A 19,149-nucleotide genomic window follows, 5' to 3' on the forward strand; every position below is an offset into this window, starting at 1 on the left:
AAATGCCAGCTTTTTATAATCCGCAGAGAGAATTTGTTTGTTTTTTTATTCATGAGAGAATCAAAATCAAAATAACGAGGTTACACCCAAAAATGCTCACAGTAAATAATAAAAATATTCTTGATATTTCACAGAAAATTTGCAAAGCAATGATGCAAGGAAAGTCGCTGCACCGTTTACAATAACAGTGATTGGACGAATACTGTGGAAATGTCGCTAAGCAAACTATATACTATATCTGTTTGTATTTCTTCTTCTGAAACATGGCAAGAAAACACGGAATGCTGTCTCTTCATCTTCATTGTTTGACACATTACAGTTTTCCCCTAGACAGAGAATGTAAACAGCACTAGATGTCTCAACCCGCTGCCTTTCCATGTAAAACTGCCTTTCATTACTTAAAAAAATAAAAATAAAATAATTATAAAAAGTTTTTATAATGTATGGAAAGGAGAGGAACTGCTGCTTTCTTTAAACATGAACAAAAGATATTGTTACGCTGCAAAACCAGTCAAACGCATTTCAGCACCAAAGGAAATGAACAGCGATCGATCAAACAAAAATATTGACAGTCTATATTAGACTATGAAAAAAAAAAGATTGACTGTTCCACTGAGACAGACACAGTTAGGAAAGGCTAACTGCACATAAGTTGATTTAATTAATTAGCTTAATATCATGCTTTCCCATATGTGCTCGACCTTCCCCGTGAGAGGATTCAAGACAGCCACAGGACATCGCCTTTAGCGGAACATGTGACTCAATTGGACTGACAAAAAAACTAATTTTAGAATGTGAATAAAGATTTCTGCCACATACACATTCTTTTTTTACATGCAATAATCATTCAATTTAATTATCAAAGGTAAAAATATGTTTTTGAAGTTCAAATAATCCATTTAAAATCCTCTTGGCTCAAATATCTGAGGGGGCACATGCCCCCTTACTTTGAATGGGCATGACGCCTCTGAATGAATGTCTTCAGAAGCGAATCGATAGGTTTATGTAAGGAACAAGCAGGGTTAGGAGGGTTACTTTTGAAATGTATTCCACTACAGATTACAGGATAATGCTGTAAAATGTAATTTGTAACATATTCCGTTAGATTACTCAAGGTCAGTAACGTATTCAAAATACTTTGGATTACTTCTTCAGCACTGGTAGATTTTTTCACTTGTTTTGACAATAAAAACTCTGCCAGTACAGTAAGACAAAATACACATGTAAAAAATACATTATCTGAAAAACCTAAATATTTTATGCAGTGTTGTTTCTAAAACAAGATCAATCAAACTGATCTTGTTTTTTTTAACTGAACTTAAATTGAGCCCTAATATCAAAGGTCTCACTAGAAAAAAAGAAATTATGATCCAACGTGAATTTTCTTGATAAAAAAATATGATCATGCCTGGTAACGTGCATGTAAAATTCATTAAAAATGAAATTTTAGCTTAGTGTAAAGCTGACAATTTACACAAGGTTTATTTCTATTTCTTCTGCTCCAAACTTACTTCAAACTTACTTCTCTGTCTGCTCGTATGAATGTAACACATCGTAAGAAAGTGTTTCACCGCTGTTCAAATGCACTTTGGATCGCATCATTTATATGTATAAATGTTTTCCAGCTGAAAGGACTAAATATTAAATGAAACAAATGACAATAAAATGCAAAGTAATCTCTTCAGTAATCAAAATACTTTTTGAATGTAACTGTATTCTAATTACCAATGATTTAAATTGTAACTGTAGTGGAATACAGTTACTTATACTTTGTATTTTAAATACGTAATCCTGTTACATGTATTCCGTTACTCCCCAACCCTGGGAACAAGTCAATAATTAAGAAGTTTTTAACTTTAAATCGGTGCTTCTGTCTAGGGCACTGATGATGATTGAAATGGCCGAACTCTCGTGTGACGTTTGGTCTTCTGTTGTAAATAAGCACCGCTTCCGAATTTTCATGTGAATTCGCCGATGCGCTTACGTCACGAGACAGCTATGTGAGGCGACATCTGCTGGCAGGAAGCGCTTTTTAAAAGTTAATAACATTTTCATTATCAATGTATTTTTTACACAAACATATCGATTTGCTTCAGAAGACATTCATTGATTGACTGGAGTCGCATGGATTACTTTTATACTGCCTAAATTTGACTTTTGGACTGTCAAAATGCTGGCACCCATTTACTTGCATTATAAGGACCTGACAGAGCTCTATCTTCTTCTAAAAATATTAATTTGTGTTCTGCTGAACAAAGACAGTGGCTGAGTTCGGATTTGAATACTACCATACTACTCAGACACATAAACACATATGGCAGTAGTAGTAAGAGTAGTATGGGTAGTACGCCATTCCGAACTCAGCTAGTCATACACATCTGTGATGGCATCAGGGTAAGCGAATAATGAGAGAAGTTTCATTTTTGGGTGAACTATTCCTATACAGTCATCATTGTTTTAGTGACTCTAGTGTTCACTTAAAAAAACTGCAGCGATACATGCGACAAGCCACATAAAAATCATTTTGCAAAAGGTATACAACGTGATTCTATGAGACCATGTAGCTTTTAGGCTTTGGTTCTGTGTAAATGAATGCTGCATCATAGCCACTTTGCTGTTGTCATGACACTATGTATGTTTCTTTTTTCGGTCGACTGCACATAAGAATTAATATATAGTCACTATGCAATGTAAAGTCAGCTATAAATGTAAATATCTAAGGTAGACAAGACCAATCACAGTTCAGTCAGTAAAGAAGGACATAAGAATGACAAATTGCAAATCCGTTTTCAAATATTACAATAATGCCTTTTGATGTCAAGACACATTTTGAATGCTGAACATTCTAGCAATAAAATTTAAATGTGGATTTTCAAACGTAAAACCTAATGCTTGAATTATCTATAAAACAAAGAAGGAATGGAGTATGTAGGTTTAACAGTTCAGGCTGACTTAATTTCAGATATTTCATACTCAGGGGTTTAGAACAAACCTTAACCAGAATGTTTTGAGGAATATCAATACAATGCTGCCTTGCAAGCACTGTAATTTAACTCACTAACAGTTTCGAAAGCAGGGCTTTAGAAAAGTAGAGGGATATTTAATGTAATTACTATTGAAATAGAGTCATTAGAGAAGTAATTCCATTACAATTTAGAGACAGTAATTAGCAATTTGCAATGGATTTTTTTTTTAATGGGTTAACTTCCCTAACACTGCTATGGACACTGGCAAATCCTCAAACTTTTTGTGTGTTAATTTATTTTCATAGGTAAAGTTTATAATTGAGTCAAGGATTAACATTTTCATTATACCATATTATTTGACTCTCAAAGCTGTGAGCACTGGAAGGTAGCGAAGACAGAACACTAACAAGAATATTCTAATAAATGGAATGCATACGTCGCTAACAGACCTTAGCATGAATAGAAGAATCAATGTCTGTGAATACTCATTACCAACTCATTATCAGCAGACTGACCTTCACAACCTCGAAGATGAAAATGAATTTTTTTCCCCAACAGATTCATTTTGTAAACAGTGTGAACCTCTGGCTTCATTGGAGCCTTTTGCAGATGGCTTGTTTTTACATAAACATGTTTACATTTATAAAAACCTACATTTTATAACATTGCAGGCCTAGTCATGTCTCTATTTGTGGAGGTCCTTTGAGTTCTACACCCTTGGGTGGGTGCTCATTTTGGGGGTTTTGACAAGATGGCAGCTCCACTGCTGAGAGCTGGTGGGAAAGGCTAGTATTTATTCCTGGATACACTGCTGTTTTGGAGAGTTTGGTTTGGGAGGGAGTCCCCATGGACAGCATTGCTGTTAAGCTCAGTGCCTGAGGAGAGTGGATTAAGCCATGAGAGAAAGAAGGGACAATGGGACAGATGTGTACTGAATTATGTCAAGCTCAAAAAAAAAAAAAGTAGATAATAATAAACTACAAACAAGATTAACTAAGGTATGGTTCACCCAGAAATAAAAATCATGCAATTCTTTACTCACGCTCATGACATTCCAAAACCATATGCTGTGATAGAACACATGAAACACAAACGTTGACATTTTGAAGAATGTACACACTCTTAATTTCCATAACACAGTTCATAGTGACCACGACAGATAACTCCAAAAAAGAAAAAAGGAGAAACAAACAAAACAAAATAAGGTAATTGTCATGGTCCTGTCACTCGGTCAGTCTGGGTTTTTGTCTGACAGCACCGTGGCATCATCGTCCCACGTCTGTCTTATGTGACTTTGTGTGAGCACACGGGTACGGTTGTGATTTCCCGCAGTGTACTCTTTGGACTGTCTTGTTTCATGTCTGGAGCATGGTGTCTGGATCTTGACTCCTCTCTCTGGTTCGGTTTCGGTCTGTGTCAGGATCCGGACACTCATGCTCCATTTTCTGTCTGTCTTTGTTGAGTGCATGGCTTCGGGTTTGTAGTTCCCTGCCGTGCGCTCTTCTTTCGGTCTTGTGTCTCATGTCTGGAGCATGGTGTCTGAATCCTGACCCTTCTCTCTGGTTCGGTTTCAGTTTTGGTGTCAGTATCTGGACACTCATGTTCCATATCTTGTCTTGTATAGGTGTGAGTGCATTGCGCTTGTCACCTTGGTGGGATGCACTCACGTCAATAATCTGTGTCTGTCTCTCCGTGAACGCTCGCTGTGCGCCCGTGTCGTGAGCTCTCCTCAGATTGTGCTGAGGTTTGGTCACTTCTGTCTGAGGTTTCAGGTTTGTGTGTGGCCGAACTCTCGCACAGATATCCTGTCTTGTTTTTGTTGCCTGTCGCGTGCATCGCATGGCGTTTGCTTTGCAAAGTACGCTCAGGCTTTGTTTAGTGTGGAAATGCGTGGCATCGCTTTGTTTGCAGTTGCTACGCATTCTCTCATCATGTCTACCAGTTGGCATGAGTGTATATTGCCTTATTGTCTTGGTGATGTGTGCTCATGCCATTCGGGTGTTTTGTTGTCTTGTGAGAGCACATGGCTTTGTTTTGTTTCTGTATCGCCGCATGTCTCTCTGTCTTGCTTCATACACCGCCTCCTTGTTTGCCCATTATTAATTTATTAGTCACACCTGCCCTGTCTTGTTAACCTGTTGATTTCTCTCCCTATTTAGTCTCCTTGTGGGTGCTGTCCATTGCCAGTTTTTCTTGTATGTTTCCAGTCGGTCTTGTTGGTCAGTCCTCTTTATTGTCTGTTTCAGTCCGGTTCACGATCCCTTCCCTACTCGGTACGTTCGGTCCTGGTGTTCCCTTACCCCAGCCTGAATAGACCAGAATACCCCAGAATTAAGAAAATACAAAACTGTGCCTTTGTGCTTATTTAAAAAAAAAAGAAAGTATTAAAATCCAGGAGTTTTCTGACAATATGTAAATGTGACTCAAAAAGTACAACATTCCAAATGAGAGCAAAAATGATTCAGTAAATTTCAGCAAAATAAAACTCAGTAGAATGAAATACGGTATAATGAAATACGGTACAGGCTAAAATAAAGTGAAAACACAGACAGGGCATTAGCCTACCCATATACTTCAACACATACTTAATACATGCTTATAACTTTCACAGCATTTTATATATTCAAGTACTTGCTCAAACCCCTCAAAACATCTTATGCATTTAACCAGTGGCGGGCCACACATTTAAAGTCTAGGCCTTCAGTGTGATTCATGCTATTAAGAAAACACAGTTTCACAATGAATAAGACACCCTATGCCTTTGGGCATCATACATTATGTCGCAGCTAACTAATAATACCAACTGACATTTTAAAAACACATCCACGCACGAAAGCCAGAACTTGAAATGACACTTAATGCTCAAGCAAGCCTAATTTTAACTGCAGCATGACTGTTTTGTGAAATGAACGTCTCCCGAACAGATATTCAAAAATCATAATTTTTCATATGAATCTACCAAGGAGGTCTATAATACCTGGAAAAATCGATCTAATAATATTTGCGATTTAAATGTTGCTTGCAATAAATTTCATTTCATCAGGGTACACGGTTATGCTGCGTTCCATTCAAGTTGGATGTGGGATATTTACTTGATATCTCCAACCATAAATGCATTCCATTCCCCGATATTCGGAAGATGACGTTTAAGAAAACAAAACTGCAATGCTCCCGTTAGCTTAGCAGGGGTTTGACTCTCATTAGAGATGTCTCCTAGCAACCTAACTGATAAACAATGCTGCAGAGCTAGCATTTGTGCTACAGGTGTACGATTAACAAAATAAATTATAATGTTTTATACACCTGTCTCTGCAGGCATTTGTTAAACAAGCTTTAATATAATGTAATGTGGAAACTAACTAATTTATCGATATTACTTAAAAGAATAGTTCACCCAAAAATGAAAATTTGCTGATAATTTACTCACCCTCAGGCCTCAAGAGTTTTTTTCTTCATCAAAACAGAATTTAAGACTTTTAGGATTTCATTTCAGGCCTCCTCCTCTAAACAATGCAAGTGAATCTCCTCCATTTTTTGATGGTCCAAAATGCATATTTAGGGTGCATCAAAATAATCCACACGACTCCAGTCAACAAATAAAGGTCTTCTGAACCCAAACAATTGATTATTTTAGAAACAAAACAATACTTATATACTTTTTAACTACAAATGTTCGCTTCGGTACATCTCTGTGACCTGAGCTCATGAGAGTGATTACGTAAGCTCGTTGGTAAGGTCACGTGTCACGTGGAGGAGGAGTCAGGAAGCGCGTCATTGTTTACATTGTTTTTTTTTTTTATTATTATTTGGAAATTATTTTCTTTTTATTTTATATTGTTTTTAAATTGTTTTGGACCGTTTTGGTTTGTGAACGGCACAAGTTTCTCTTGTAAACAATGATGCGCTTCCTGACTTCTCCTCCACGTGACGCGTAACCTTACCAACAAGCTTACGTCATCCTTTTCATGAGCTCACGTCACAGAGATGTACGGACTTTTCATTTTCAAATTTTAATTTTTGGGTGAACTATTCCTTTAATAAAGTGAATGTTTATCACTTTGTATATCTCCCTGAGTGTCCACATGTTTGTGTGACATCATGCCCCTGCATCTCGGCGAAATCGGAGTTGAGAATTTCTGCACGAGCATACAGGTTGTAATTCTGACTTAAAGATGCATTCCATTGCACTTTTCCTAGTAGGAAGTTGTATAATCCGACTTTCCGAGTTGAATGGAATGCAGCACTACTTTTCAAAACTTGATCCAACACTGAATGCTCCAGCAGCCTAATTTACACTTAGAAAACTCCTGATGTTGCTATAACAGTGCAAAAAGCACATACCAATATACTTGAAGTGAAAATCAGTCCTCCTTTCCTGTTTAATAAATTAAGCAATCGCACGGTCATGCAGAATATCTCGTGATCAATTTCTCAACGGCGATAACAGCAGTGATGACAGTCAACTGTTAGAAAAAATCTTGTGCCCTTCGCTTTCAAATTACATCACTTAAAGCGTGATTGCGTCACTCAAGGCCGGCTAGAAGTCCTTGACCGGGACATATCCTAAAGATCACACCCACAAAGAAAATCAATCTGATTGGCTGATGAATCTGACAATCTGACTTTAGTTGCCCATTAATTTGCACTGTTGAGGGATTCTGTAGAAATTCTGAAGGCCTGAGGGGGTGGAGCTCAGACTCACGCGCTGCTTCGAGCATGCGATTTGTGAAACGGTTTTCACACTTTGTTTGTAAGCATCAAGGAATAAATTCTGACTGGACAAACTTTTTGTTTTTCTCTATTTGTTTGTAGATTAATTAAGAGTGTAAAGCGATTAAAAATACATAGGCAAAAAAAGGTGATTGAGGCATTTGGCATGTTAAGCCAGCAGAGAAGGCTTTCCTGGCCCTGAGAATTCGCCACTGCATTTAACACATGCTTAAATTACTCACAGCATTTTACTTATTTTTAACCAGGCTTGAAGGACATGTATTGCAGTTTAAAACAACAGAATTCTCATTACACATGATCTCACAAGATGTTTTCACATATAACACATATTACAGTTATTCACTAAACTGGAAAACACTGTAGGCTATAAATCATTAAATTAGATATGATTAATACTAAATTTACATACCCAGTCATCACGTGTGCCAAAATGTGGTCAAATTCCACACATGCAATCCATATGCATCCTTCAAAAATAACCCATAACAAATACTACATTTTAACATATGACTCTTGTAAACACATATTTAATACAATTTAACAACATTTTGTGTAGAATTTTCAACCGATGAACAAAAATGGGAGCTCTCTTGAACAACGCATGCTCTCACGTTCTAACCAGCACAGGTGTGTAACACAGCGGGCGTCGCTAAACTCTTAAAGAGGCCAAGTCCAATTTATGACTAGAGTTAAATTACATAAAATTTCTCCACTTGGCTACATATAGTGTAGTTTATTATTTTTTTAAATATATAACATTTAAGTTAACAGGTTTGGAATGACATGAGAGTCAACAAATAATACAATTTTAATTTATAGGTTTCAAAATTAAAACTATTCAACATCACAAAATGATGCAGATTTCAGGTATGAATTTTAAAGAGCTTATATATCAGTACGTGTATGCGTGATTTAGTGTATATGTGTGTGTTTCTGTTTGTGTGAATGGTTAGAATCTTCTCCCTGCATCCATCATCCATCACCTCTACTCTCCTGCTGAGCTGGGTCAAATGACTCCTGCACTATAATTGACATATCAATAAATAATTAATTCCACCGAGAAGGCCGTGTACTCATCAATTTAAGTTTGCCATGGGTGTAATTGGACAGCAATTAATGAATTGCATAAATGAATCTTGTCAAGGTGCCATCACCTTCATCAAGTAAAATATGGTATCTTTTCCTCGATAGAAAGCAGGTCTGTATACAGTAGGAGATATCATAGACTGAAATAGAAACAAGTACTCCTCTGCACTTTCTATCAAATGCAAGACATTGCATCAAGAGCTGATTGCTAAACTTTACAATAATCTGGGGTGGGCAATAATAGGACGTGGTGTGAGTGGCAAGGCAATCGTCTGTGTGCCGCGACTGCTAACGGTTCCTTAAATAACGTATAATGTGCGAGGAAGGGCAGCTGGTGGAGTATCTGGTGCCGCCCTAGGGAGTTGGTGCCCTACACAGACAGCATAAAATGCAAATAGGGAGCGGTGGGACTGTTTCACATACACTTACAATAAAAACTTTGTACAATATAATCAACCCAACATGATGACAGGAAATTGCTGTGTTAGTTTAAAAAAAGATTTTCAGCAAAATTTGGACAAGTTAGTGAAAAATCGCTGTTTTGGTCTCAGTACTGTTAGGGTTAGGAGTATATTTAATTAATTATGACTCAAATGTTTCAATTGTGTGAAGTTTGCTAATATTCGCTTATTTCTTGCGAAGTTTTACATGCATACAACTGTAGTTCCAGCTTCGGCCACTGGGGGCAAGTTCGGACAATATAGATCTATTTTAGCAGACACTAATTTCCCTGCAAGATCAGTCTGATCAATACAGAAGCTCTGAACCGCAAGGTGAAAAAAATAAAAAATAACAGTGAAAAAAAAAAAAATGTTCTCTCTTCAAAAAAAAAAATTTTTTTCCTCTTGAAAATGTTTTTTTTTCTCTCTTCCAAAATTTTTTTTTTCTCTCTTCAAAAAAATGCATGCGGTACCAACCTTGGCCACCAGGTGCCACTATCAGTAAACATGTAATCTTATGCTTTTAATGCTTTCTCTGTTGCTATATAGCTGAATAATACATTTCTTATTTATTTAAGGGTTTGCAAACCTTAATCAAGACAAAATCAGGTTACATATGTTTGATATGGCATTTGTTGTCATGTAACAACTGGAGTTATTTTTTTGTTTGAAATTGTTGGTCTTTCTAAACCATCTATGCCGTTTGCTCAGTGTTACATGGTGGAAGCGAAGGAAAGTATTGAGGAAAATGGGAAACATGGGGAAATTATTATTATGTCGGTCCTTTTGAAGTGTTTGGGATACATCTGGTAATGTTAATATTGTTGTAAGTAATCTAATTTCTAAATAAAAAGATCATTTATAAATTAAATCCTCGTGACTGAACGGGGATTTTTGAAGAGAGAAAAAAAACTTTAGGAAGAGAGAAAAAAATTTAGGAAGAGAGAAAATAAAAATTAGGAAGAGAGAAAAAAATGTAAGACTTAGGCTCAGGAAGGAACTGAGACACTATTTTTTTTTTCACTGTTGTAATTTTTTTTTTTTTCCACTTTGCGGTTCAGAGCTTCCGTAGATCAACCATATTTACAAGAAACAAATGCACAACACAAAATAAATACACAATGATTTTAACAAAACAAAATCAATATGTATGTCATGCTTTTCAGTAATAGTCTTCAATTACTTAAAAGTGTATGAAAGTAAATACTGTAGATGAAAAGGCTCTCATTGGACTATTGCCATGTTAAAGGAGACCTATTATAGCCCTTTTTACAAGATGTAATATAAGTCTCAGGTGTCCCCAGAATGTGTCTGTGAAGTTTCAGCTCAAAATACCCCACCGGATCATTTATTATACCATATTGTAAATTCCTCTTTTTGAGTGGAATCAAAAACACGCTGTTTTCGTGTGTGTCTCTTTAAATGCAAATGAGCTGCTGCACCCCGCCCCCTTTCCGGAAGAGGGCTGTGCCTTTACAGCTCGTGCTTCGGATACTACAGCAACAACAAATCAGAACCAATATGACTGACACAGTAAATACCGGAGTTCAGCCATATATGTATGAGCAACCGTAAACGATGCAAAACATAGGCATTTTGAGTTTGTGATAGTGCTTCTTATGTAGAAAATCACTTCCCGCCCTCCATCTGCATTTCACGCCACAGCAACGCAGTGACGTGACGTCATGTGCAAACAAGCTATAACGACATAGCTCTGGTCTCCGTGAATACAATCAGAGACAATGGTAACTTCAGCTGCATTAGCCGTGGAATCATCTAACAAGCACTTTCGGAAAGGCGATTTGCAAACATTCACAAAATATAAAATGCGATACTTAGGATATAAAGCTGGAACACAAACAGTTGGTACTGATCCATGCTTGAGAGTCAAATTTTTGGAAAATCCTGCTTTATATTGACCCTCATTCACAAAGCAGTCCGCTGTAAAATGATTTGCACAAACATACACAAATTTTGGTATGTTTTGGGGCACATTTTCTTAAAAAACAAAACTTGTCCACTGCGTCTTCAGTTGCTCTGATGCCGGGAGTATATGAAAACTCTTATGTTCACTTTTTCAGCCAACAACAGAACACTTATGACACTTACGAAGCTGAGACATTATTCTTCTCACTGTATCTGCTCCAGCGTGGAAAAAAATGCGGACTGTGTGGGGAGGATCTATAATAATAGGGTGGAGTCCGTCACCAGTCATGGGCGTGGCCTGCTCTAAAGTGATGTCACTTTAGAGTGGATACGAATACCAGTCATTTTGAGACACTGTTTTTGATTAATAGAAATATAAGAAAGAGGAGTGGGTGGACTTTTAACATTGTAGGGTGGTTGTGTACACACACTGCCGACTCACATTTATGTTCAAACACCATGTAAAAGTGAATTTTGCATAATAGATCTCCTTTAAGTATTACACAGATGGCATTCAGTATGTTGCTGTTCCCCCACTGTGGGTCAATGAAGGAGGCGAGAAAGTGTTGAGAGCTGCAGCACTTTGACATATAAAACTGACATATTGGAGTGGGAGAATGAGTGCGTGTGTGGGAGGTTGTCGGTCAGGGCTAATAAGAGTTAAGCCTGTATTAAACAGAGACTCTTTACGCTTGAGTAATAAAGCCTCTACTCATTCAGGGTGGTAGAAGCAGTAACATGCAGCTAGTTGCCATGAAACCCAAAGGAGACTGGCAAGGACAGGAACGCAATACTCTTGGTCTGACAGTCAAATGTCAAAACCCCGTGATGTCAGGCTTATTTCATTGGAAGTTGAGTTACAGGTTCTGACTGTGAGAGTTACAATTACATTTATGAACCCTGTAATATTCACATATCTGAAGCATTATAGGGGATAAAATGACTTCCAATTAATTTTGTTCTTTTGTAGATACATTTTCATTTAAAAAGCTCTGTCAAGAATGAAAAAAATGTAAATTAATATCAAACAGTTTTGCAGATTTATTTCTGGAAATATATGCCCTTGTTTACACAATTTCATGTTAGGTTGAAAATTATTTTGTTTAGCAACCCAGCGGGCACCTTGATATCAATTTGACATCAAATATTAGTCAAGACTTGATCAAGATGCTGTATAACATCATTTTAAATTCAGTTTGGACAGCAATTTCTTCCAGTGGTAATTGGGTGAAAATAGGAAGTTAATCCCACACTGAAATTGGTTTAATTTATATGTAGGCCAATATGTTTGACATTCAGTTTACATCAAATCAGTGTGTGATTTTAGACGTCAAATTGATGTCATATTGATCACATTGACATCAATGATTAGTATGTTTAATTAGGATTTATATATATTTATGGCGTAATATATATGTATTAACAAATTTACCATACATTATTAAATGTTTATTCATACACTTCAAGGAAAACACCATTTGAGAAATAAACTAAATACAACAGCCTACAAATAAATGTAATTACACGCATTTATTTTCTTTCTTTTAAAACAAATCGTCTTTCCCTATAGTTGATATGTTACCATGCTGAAACAATTGCTATTGGTTGGCTCATCGTGTTGCTTTGAGAATGATTAGTTAATCTGACTGTCATTCAGGAAACTAGCCAATGAGAACTGTTCGCGCCTCTCACCGGTCATGTTTGAAAACACGTCTGTTTGAGTGGGTGTGCTGATCGGCACTGCTACTCGTCACGGTCCACAAGTAATGGCTGTTACCTGCATTATTTTACATCTTCCTTCTAAATTCTTATTTTGAGCGAATTTGAGTTGTTGGATGTCAACCGAGAACAAAAAAATGGAATATGGTCACAGAGGAAGACGGGAGCTGTTTGATCACGAAAGTTTAGTGAATTTATATCTTGCAAAAAATGGCGATATCATGTAAGAAAACATTTTCCCTATTATTTTCTGTAACAACCTAACGTAACGTTATGTTTTGTTTTCACACCCTTATTTATGTAGCCCAGTCTAAAAATGGGGAAGTTTTAAAACCTGCCGGAGTTTAATTATGCCCATTAAGAGTTTCACCAGCGGGTAACGGACATATCGCAACCTGCAGAAGATATGTGTATATTTACTTCTTCATCAAGATGTGTGTGTTAAAGTGAGATGCTAATTGAGATATTACTACATATTTCAATGTAGTAGTAGCAACAGCAGCCAGTGTTGTTGTGTGATGCTGGTACAGGTGCATCTCAATAAATTAGAATGTCGTGGAAAAGTTCATTTATTTCAGCAATTCAACTCAAATTGTGAAACTCGTGTATTAAATAAATTCAATGCACACAGACTGAAGTAGTTTAAGTCTTTGGCTCTTTTAATTGTGATGATTTTGGCTCACATTTTACAAAAACCCACCAATTCACTATCTCAAAAAATTAGAATACATCATAAGACCAATAAAAAAAACATTTTTAGTGAATTGTTGGCCCTCTGGAAAGTATGTTCATTTACTGTATATGTACTCAATACTTGGTAGGGGCTCCTTTTGCTTTAATTACTGCCTCAATTCGGCGTGGCATGGAGGTGATCAGTTTGTGGCACTGCTGAGGTGGTATGGAAGCCCAGGTTTCTTTGACAGTGGCCTTCAGCTCATCTGCATTTTTTGGTCTCTTGTTTCTCTATGGAGTTCAGGTCTGGTGAGTTTGCTGGCCAGTCAAGCACACCAACACCATGGTCATTTAACCAACTTTTGGTGCTTCTGGCAGTGTGGGCAGGTGCCAAATCCTGCTGGAAAATGAAATCAGCATCTTTAAAAAGCTGGTCAGCAGAAGGTAAACGGGTGCAGTGACTTTGGTTTTCAAAAAACACAATGGACCAACACCAGCAGATGACATTGCACCCCAGATCATCACAGACTGTGGAAACTTAACACTGGACTTCAAGCAACTTGGGCTATGAGCTTCTCCACCCTTCCTCCAGACTCTAGGACCTTGGTTTCCAAATGAAATACAAAACTTGCTCTTATCTGAAAAGAGGACTTTGGAACACTGGGCAACAGTCCAGTTCTTCTTCTCCTTAGCCCAGGTAAGATGCCTCTGACATTGTCTGTGGTTCAGGAGTGGCTTAACAAGAGGAATACGACAACTGTAGCCAAATTCCTTGACATGTCTGTGTGTGGTGGCTCTTGATGCCTTGACCCCAGCCTCAGTCCATTCCTTGTGAAGTTCACCCAAATTCTTGAATCGATTTTGCTTGACAATCGTAAGGCTGTGGTTCTCTCGGTTGGTTGTGCACCTTTTTCTTCCACACTTTTTCCTTCCACTCAACTTTCTGTTAACATGCTTGGATACAGCACTCTGTGAACAGCCAGCTTCTTTGGCAATGAATGTTTGTGGCTTACCCTCCTTGTGAAGGGTGTCAATGATTGTCTTCTGGACAGCTGTCAGATCAGCAGTCTTCCCCATGATTGTGTAGCCTAGTGAACCAAACTGAGAGACCATTTTGAAGGCTCAGGAAACCTTTGCAGGTGTTTTGAGTTGATTAGCTGATTGGCATGTCACCATATTCTAATTTGTTGAGATAGTGAATTGGTGGGTTTTTGTTAAATGTGAGCCAAAATCATCACAATTAAAAGAACCAAAGACTTAAACTACTTCAGTCTGTGTGCATTGAATTTATTTAATACACGAGTTTCACAATTTGAGTTTAATTACTGAAATAAATGAACTTTTCCACAACATTCTAATTTATTGAGATGCACCTGTATGTGTTAATGTTGTCAGCTGCTTTAAAGTTCAAACGAACTTGGTTGAATTTGAGAGGTAAAGTAACGTTAATGTTTATTTGATTGTGTTATAACCATAGCAGTTTTGGTGAGTGGTGACATTGCTACCGCCTTCCTTCTGTTTTAAGCCAGTAATTAAGTAAATTTGTCAATTCACTGAAAAGTTTTAATGTAGTCTAACTTACATTTATGCGTGTGAGAGACAACAAACATTGTGTATTCTGTTAGAAATTAAATGTACATAGTTGGCAACCATTGCCACCATGTACAATGACTGGTGGTATGGTAAGTTGACAGTCACTCAATTTGTAAACAGAGTACAGCACAACTACAATAGGCATAAACATCTGACTGTTGAGGAGTACTGTTGTATTTATTGGACCAGAAAAATATATATATGTATATCAAGGGTGTGGTGTGCAGGTACTGATGTCTCAACAGAATGGAAGTTATTAATTAATGTCCAATATTCCAAGGTAATAGCTCTGAGATACAGTATAATTGACAATATTCTACACTGTGTCCAACTGTACTTCACACAGCAAATGAGCACAGCAGTGCATCACCTGTGAGATCATGAGAAGGCTGAAGAACCAGGAGTGACAAGATATCACCTGATGGTGGGGTACATAATTAAACCCAGGGACAAGTAAGCAAACAGAGGCAAGACATACAGAGACTGGATTTGTTCTTACTAATTGAAACCAAGTTCCAATTCAATTCATTTTCATATGTATAGCACCATCTCATACAAAATGTGTTCAAAGTGCTTTACATAAAAACAAAGTAAAACAGCATTAATGTAATTATAAACAGAAAGATTTATGCATACATACACATAAATACATATACAAGCATACATTGCATTCAGAAAGTATTCAGACCCCTTCATTTTTTCCACATTTTGTTATATTGCAGCCTTATGCTAAACATTTTTACATTATTATTTTTTTATTATCAGTCTACACTTCATACCCCATAATGACTAACAAAAAACAGATTTGTAGTAACTTTATTAAAAAGAAAAAACTGAGATAAGTATTTAGGCACTTTTCTATAACATTTGAAATTTAGCTCAGGTGCATCCCATTTCTATGGATCATCTTTGAGATGTTTCTACACTTTTATTTGAGTCTACCTGTGGCAAATGTAATTAATTGGACATTATTTGAAAAGGCACACACCTGTCTATATAAGGTCTTACAGCTGAAAATGCATATCAGAGCAAAAACCAAGCCATGAGGTCAAAGGAGCTCAGAGAGAGGATTGTGTCAAGGCACAGATCTGGGGAAGGCTACAAAAAATTCTGCTGCATTAAAGGTTCCCAAGAGCACAGTGGCCTCCATAAGTCTTTTTTTATTTTATTTTTATTTTCTCCACTTTTTCTCCCCAATTTGGAGTGCCCAATGCGCTCTAAGTCCTCGTGGTAGCATAGTGACTCGCCTCAATCCGGGTGGCGTGGGATGAATCTCAGTTGCCTCCGCATCTGAGACTGTCAATCTGTGCATATAATCACGTGGCTTGTTGAGCGCATTACCGCGGAGACATAGCGCGTGTGGAGGCTTCACGCTATTCTCCACGGTATCCACGCACAACTCACCACACGCCCCACCGAGAGTGAGAACCATATTAAAACGACCACGAGGAGGTTACCCCATGTGACTGTACCCTCCCTAGCAACTGGGCCAATATGGTTGCTTAGGAGACCTGGCTGGAGTCACTCAGCACACCCTGGATTCGAACTCACGACTCCAGGGGGTGGTAGTCAGCGTCAGTACTTGCTGAGGTACCCAGGCCCCCCTTTTTTTTCTTTTTAATACATTTGCAAAGTTATCACATCTGGTTTTTGCTTTGTCATTATGGGGTATGGAGTCTGGTCATTCCCACAAAATTATCCAGGAAGTAGCTCTTCAATCCGATGGCCACTGTAATATGCATTCTGTGTAAAAACCTTTAACTTGGACACTTTTAAACTTCAAAATATGCACATTTTATAGCTGAATTAAAATAGACTTGATAAAACACTTGACATAACGTGGCACCAATGGATGATAAAACTATCAGACAGGTAGTCGTGTGAGTAAATTATGATCTGGACAAGTCATTGTCATGTCCATCAATGCAAATTAGCAGGTTATAAAAAAAAATATATATATTTTTTCAGTTTGTTTTACAAATTTTTCTTTTAACTACACAGAAATATGTACTTGTCTTGGAGAGATGTTATATTTGGCCCAATTCTGTTATGTACTGTATGTGTAGCTGCCTGTTTCTTTGAGCAATTTTTACATTCCCATTTCCAACACTGATAACTGCTAATGATAAGAAACTTGCTTCCATTTTTTTAGATCAAGCATTGGAACAAGGTTTACGGAGGAGAACAGACATCCAACAGAGAGACAAGTCGATCACTAGTAAGTATCAACTGCAGTACTATATAAAATAAGATATTAGTCATCATCATCATCATCATCATCAATCCTTTATTTAATATTCAGGAGAACATTAAGGGAAAGACCCTCATGACCCTCAGACAACACAGCTGCAGTTAATACATTAGATGGTTGGTTTGATTTTGGTGTACCAATTGTCAATATTTTTTTAGCTACAACTGTGTTTACCTTGCTATGATACATATGTGAAAAGTGTCCATTGTTGTGAATCCACGTCTTCCTTCTTTTGGTGGTTCACATTTTTCTGACTGGGTGCTAAGACATGCATTAGGTGCATGGTTAAATTGGCAAACGTTTAATAACTAACACTCTCAAAGCTGACAGTACTCTGTATTCACATTGTCAGATTATCTCACAATGGCAAATGTTGGTACAAACAATTTAAATAAAGTTTGTTTAAAGGAATGGTAAATGAAATCCTACTTTAAGGACTTTTCAGTGAACCTTAGTGTGCACCAAGGATCCAGCTGATTACTGGCAATTTGAGAAGGATTGTTCTATATCTGCTACGGTGCACTGTCACTTCTGGTACAGATTCATTGATTTAAAAAAATAAATTTTGTGTTATTTTTGATTTGATATATTAGAAATATACGGAGCCCCCAGTGGTCAGGAGAATTTTGTGGAAAACAACATAAAACTGAATTGGAAAATACAAGCTAAAAAAACAACAGACCACAACCCCCTCAGCTCAACAGCACAATTTGTTGCTTTCTCCACCTGTTTCAAATGTGAAATCATGACCTCATCATAATAGTAACCCTAATAGACAAGATAGAAACATAGAGAAATGACGTTTTTAGTTTTTCAATTCCTCCTGGGGGGCTTAGAAGAACGGTTTGTGAATAATTGGTTGATATTGTAAATTTACATATGAATACATTAAAAAAAGTGTTTTAGAACCAATAGTGGTGTTTACTTTTTTGTAATTAAGTTCCCAACCCCACTTTAATTGTATATGTATCAGTTTATGTTGTATTTCTTCAGTATGTTTTCAGTTGCAGATATTTCACAGTAATTTTAAAGCTTATATTTTATGAGAATTGGAAGAAACCTTTCTTCTGTTAATCAGTACAGTAAATTAAATATTAAATGTTGTATTTCATTTAAGGTTTGTACAATTAAATGTTGTATTTAGATTTTACTTTTACAGGTTTTAATCTAAACACAAACACTGCCAGTCAAGTTTGAGATGATTTTAATCTGTTTTATACAGTATTTTTAGAGACTTTTTATTTTGTCTTCCAAAATAAAACTGGTATTTTACAATCTTTAGCATGTGTTAACTCTTAATTGAAGGTGTTTGATTATAATAATTCAGGAATACCTGTAAAATAGTGGTGTTTCTCTGTAAAACTTTTAATGAAAATTTCTGTAAATTTATTGTTTTTGCACTTTATTTGAATAAGGATATTTTACTTACATTTTACGGTTTTTGTTTGGCAGCCGCTGCTGCCAGTCATTTGACCGTTTTTTTTTTTTTTTTTTTTTACAGTGTAGTCCCTTCAGGGTATACAAAATCCAGTTTACATTTGTATTTTTGAATTGAAGCTTGATGAATAAAACTTTTCTTACATTTTAATACTTTTGTGTCGTTATTTTGGTGGTCGAGAATAGGACATCAGTGTGAGGATGTCAAATGGACGTCAAGTTTTTGACATCAGCTTGATTTGCATATTTGACCCGTTTTTTGACGTCAGTGTTTGATGTCAATTTGATGTCTTTTCAACATCAATTGCCCACTGGGAATGTAATCCTA

General features: G+C 36.8%; 1 long non-coding RNA gene across 1 annotated transcript in view; it reads left to right on the forward strand.

The window, feature by feature from the left end:
- Positions 1-15,600, forward strand: part of LOC127421487 (uncharacterized) — a 48,498-nt gene extending 32,898 nt beyond the window's left edge. The window contains exon 3 of the long non-coding RNA XR_007894001.1: positions 15,480-15,600. This is a non-coding gene — a long non-coding RNA (uncharacterized LOC127421487). The remainder of the gene's footprint in view (positions 1-15,479) is intronic.
- The last annotated feature ends 3,549 nt before the right edge of the window (positions 15,601-19,149 follow it).

The sequence above is a fragment of the Myxocyprinus asiaticus genome, chromosome 30, assembly GCF_019703515.2.
Source record: "Myxocyprinus asiaticus isolate MX2 ecotype Aquarium Trade chromosome 30, UBuf_Myxa_2, whole genome shotgun sequence".
Lineage (NCBI taxonomy): Eukaryota > Metazoa > Chordata > Actinopteri > Cypriniformes > Catostomidae > Myxocyprinus > Myxocyprinus asiaticus.